At 41.2% G+C, this 4,728-nt stretch overlaps 1 pseudogene; it reads right to left on the minus strand.

Annotated features, from left to right (window-relative positions):
* Window positions 1-418: 418 nt before the first annotated feature.
* Window positions 419-3,192, minus strand: LOC132229209 (peptidyl-prolyl cis-trans isomerase A-like; annotated as a pseudogene).
* Between the last annotated feature and the right edge of the window lie 1,536 nt (window positions 3,193-4,728).

Genomic DNA, 4,728 nt, shown 5'->3' on the forward strand with positions numbered 1-4,728 from the left:
GATCTGGTCCCTGAGGGAAACTGTACTCACAGCTAAACTTGAGCAAGGGTCTCTGTCATCTAAATTCCCGAGACCACGGCTCCTCAATGTCCTGTAGGAATCTACTCAACTGAAAGGTAACAAGCACCTCCTTCTTTGGAAACCACCCAAACTCCCCGCCTTCTGCTCTTCCAAAGGAATTGATTGCCCCTAGACAGTTTTATTTCCACCTCCACCCTCCAAAAGCCCTCATCTTTCTTTTCTTTTCTTTTCTTTTCTTTTCTTTTCTTTTCTTTTCTTTTCTTTTCTTTTCTTTTCTTTTCTTTTCTTTTCTTTCTTTTCTTCTTCTTCTTCTTCTTCTTCTTCTTCTTCTTCTTCTTCTTCTTCTTCTTCTTCTTCCTCTCTCTCTCTCTCTCTCTCTCTCTCTCTCTCTCTCTCACAGCCAACTGTTTAGTTTTTATTTCATAATCATAAACTTAACTCTGCAATCCAGCTAGACTGGGAAAGGGGTAAGGAAATTTTAGAACCCGATGAACTGTGGCAAGAGCACAAAGATTATAGAACACTAGAGGCCCGGTGTATGAATTTGTGCACAGGTGGGGTCTAGCTGGCCCGGCCCAATTGGGGCCAAGCTGGCCGGGAGGAGGGGACTTGGGCAGTTGGCCAGTGGACCCCACCCCTGGGTCGAACTCCAGGTTGAACTCCCAGTAGAACTCCCGGTCAAGGGGAGAATTTGCATATTTGCCTTTAATTATATAGGATTCCAAGCAAATCAGGGTGAAAGGGTGCTCTCCTGAACTACAAGGAATGGTCTGGTGGTTAAGATAAAAACACAAGTCAAATTTATTAGAGTTGTCCACAGTCAGCAATGGTGATCTTCTTGCTGGTCTTGCCATTCCTGGACCCAGAGCGCTCCATGGCTGTCACAATATCCATGCCTTCCTTCACCTGGCAGGAGACCACATGCTTGCCATCCAACCATTCAGTCTTGGCAGCACAGATGAAAAACTGGAAACCAGTTTGTGTTCGGTCCAGCATTTCCCATGGACAAGATGCCAGGACCTGTATGTTTCAGGATGAAGTTCTCATCCTCAAATTTCTCCCCATAGATGGACTTGCCACCTGTGCCATTACGGCGTGTGAAGTCACCACCGCGTCACATAAATCCTGGAATAATTCTGTGAAAGCAGGAACCTTTATAACCAAATCCCTTCTCCTCAGTGCTCAGAGCACAGAAGTTTTCTGCTGTCATTGGAACTTTGTCTGCAAACAGCTCGAAGGAGACGCGGCCCAAGGGCTCGCTGTCCAGGGTGATGTCGAAGAACACGGTGAGGTTCACTGTGGCTGGCCATGGGCAGCTCTGTGGTGGTGGCGGCTGCAAAGCCAGCCCTGATCTTTCTTTTCCTCCACTCTGGGTGACGTGGCATAATCCCCACAGTGGGCTAGTGTTCCAAAACAGAACCTACAAAAAGGAATGATGCTGTCCTCTGGGGATATCTGCTTTGCATTCAAGCAACCTAAAGTCCCTGAGGCAAAGGAACATAATGGCTTGGCTACTTTCTTGCAATGGAAAAGGAAAAAATACCTTTAGCAGAGAAAACCAAGTGCTTTTTTTTTCATTATAGAGCAATACAAATTAAAAAGCCTGCCTTCAATATAAATACACATATACATATGTAGTATAAAGAAGCAGGTGTTTATGTAATGATATTTATAACATACACAGTTGAATGAATGCCCGTGTGAGAAAAAGACTTTTACTGTAAAAGCAGTAACTTTTATGACAACGACTTATTTCATCTAGTCTTCTACTATTGCCTTTGAGCCACATTCCAAACCCAGGAAAAAAACATGTTTATAAAACTGCAAAGGTCAAGGCCAGTAATGGAAATTGATTTTACATGCTCAGTGGAGTGTTTTTAAAAACCATGGAACAGTCTAAGGGAAAAGAAATCTATTTAATTACTCGACAGTCTTTTTTAGTCCATTAAAAAGGCTCCACAATTGTCTACCTCTCCTGAACCAACTTAACATAAATCCCTCCCATTAAAGAAGCACTTCTTAGAAATTGCCCCGAATGCGCCCTGCTGGAGAGGTGAAAACTCCAGAGGATGAACTCAAACTGAGAATAATGATTCCTACCTGAGGACAAGCTGCTTCCTTTAAATGTTTTTAATGAGCCAGAAATTCTCACTCAACGCTCCTGCCCAATACCTGAGCAGCTAGTCCCCCTGAATTTGTATTTTCCTCTCTTCCCTTTCTGTTTGATGAGATGATGGGGAAGAAATCAATAATAGACTCCACTTCAGGAGCAATTATGGTACATTTTTGGCTTTTTCTCTTTTTGAACTTCAGTCTGTCGTGGTCAACACTAAAAATCTTTCCCCCACATTTCAAAGCAAATTCATGATACGTAATATGAAATATGATTTTACTGTTATTAACAATTGATTGCTTTTTAAATTTTTATCATTTTAGATGAGAACTAAAGAAGAAAAAAAGGTATATAAATTAGACTTATGGAGCTCCATATCTGAATGACTACTTGGTTACACAAGCAAGTGTGCTTATCTTGATAGGTCAGTGGTCAAATGAGTCTCCTGGCACAATTTTTCTCCGGCGAGGGGAAATCAGACTGCAAGTCTTTCCTTAAGATCATTTCCTTCATTAGATCATTAATTCAATTGATTCTATTTAATTAAAGTTCCTGAATCAGAGCATACTCAAGCACTAGTGTCTGGAATTTTAGTAGTCTTTTAATTAATTAATGATGCATTAACTGTACAGTATCTATTCTAAGATAGTGATTTGGAAACCATGATAAATGATTTGTACAATCACTGTTAGTTCAAACAAGTTATGTTTCAGATTGATTTTTAGTGCTTACTAATAAGACTTCATTATAACTGCTATGTCAAGATAGGTACTCATCTAAGCTACTTTCTATCTTACCCGAAATATATTTTTTTCCTGATTCCTTCCCTTGCAGCCCATTCCACGACAGCTTCTTCCTTCGAGCTGCAAGAGTTGCCATTTTTATTCTTCTGAACTGAGTTTTCCAGCCTTTAAAAAGGTTTTTTAAAAAAGTATCTCAATAATTTCCACTGCTGCCCTGGTCAGCTTAGTTCAGTTGGTTAGAGCATCGCCTCAATATGTCAGGATTGTGTGTTCAATCTCCAGTCAGGGCTTGTACAAGAATCAACCAATGAATGTATAAGTGCCGGGGTCCAACCCCAGCGGGTCCAGGGGTTCCCCAAAGGTGTGGACGGAGTCGGTGAAGAAGGAATGACATGGAGACAGCGTTCAGTTGATCAGCAGCCTAGCCAGGTTCTGTAGCCACAATCTCCAGCCAGGTTCTGTAGCCACAATCTCCAGCCAGGTTCTGTCCAGGATCTCCAGCGAGGTTCAGTCACCATGTTCCCTCGCTAGGTTCTCCATCTCTAGGCTCTGAGGCCAGCCTCTGTCCAGGATCCCCTGCCATGCTCTCTCCAGTGAAGCTCCTCCGTCTCCAGAGAACGCTCCCGTAGGTTCCGTGCCTAGGCTCTGTCTCTCTTGGTTCTGTCTTCTAAGCTCTGTGTTCTAAGTTCTGTCTCTTTCTGTCTTGTTACATCTGTATTTATACCAGTTGATTCAATCCTATCAATCTCTATTACAAAAGTTAGGGTGTTTCTTATCTCCATTCCAGGGAGTAAAGATTATGTAGCTTAAGCATGATTGTTCATAGTTAAAGTGATTAATTACCCGCTTGGCACTTAGTTGAGGGGTTTTATTCCCTCCCTAACTTCAGGGGAAAATCCCTACCTGGGGATTCAACCTTTCTCGGAGAGGTGACCTTGGTTAAAACACAGCGCCAAGAAGGTGAGCAAACATATTAAGAACCGTATGCCATATATGCCAGGTCCCTTGAAACAGCAAGGATGGACCGGCTCCCGGCATATAAGTAAGTGGAATAACAAATTGACCTTAATAATAATAATAATAATAATAATAATAATAATACTTTCCATTGTTCATTTGAAATTCATGTTTTAGCTTATATTAGCTACACTAACCTCAGCCAGTTATCCATGACCTTCCATAACATTTTGAATTACATGTTTAGTTTTCTTCTTCATGTTTAGTTTTTATGCTAAGAAATGGGACCCCCGAAATACAGCTATGCCCTAATACCTGGGACCTGTAAATGTTATCCTATTTGGAAAAGGATTTGCTGTGATTATGTTAAGGATTTTGAGATGAGGAGTTTGCTCTGGATTATCTGTGTGGGCCCTAAATGCTGTGACATATGTCTTTATAAGAAAAAAGTGATGGGGGGAGGTTTGACATACATACCAAGAAGAAGGCAACGTGAAGACTGAACAGAGAGATTTACAGAGTCTGAACTTGAAAATGGAAGTGATCCCAAGGTAAGGAATGTCAGTAGCAATCAGAAGCTGAAAGTGAAAGAGAATTTATTCTCCCTTAGAACTTCTGAAGGGAGCACAGCCCTGCGGACACCTTGATTTCAGCCCAGCGCTACTGATTTTGGACTTCTGGCCTCTGTAACTGAGAAAGAATAAATAATTCCTATTGTTTTAGACCACCAAGTGTGTGGTATTACAGAGCCATAGGGAATTAACATACTATCCTATTCTTTCCTTTCATTCTCTAAAGCCAAGAAGTCATATAAAAAATCAGAAGTGGATTCATAAAAGCCTATACATCGTTTCAAGTACAAGGTAGTAACCAAATAAATATTTAAATCTTTAA

Source organism: Myotis daubentonii, chromosome 3 (genome assembly GCF_963259705.1).
Source record: "Myotis daubentonii chromosome 3, mMyoDau2.1, whole genome shotgun sequence".
NCBI classification, from domain to species: domain Eukaryota; kingdom Metazoa; phylum Chordata; class Mammalia; order Chiroptera; family Vespertilionidae; genus Myotis; species Myotis daubentonii.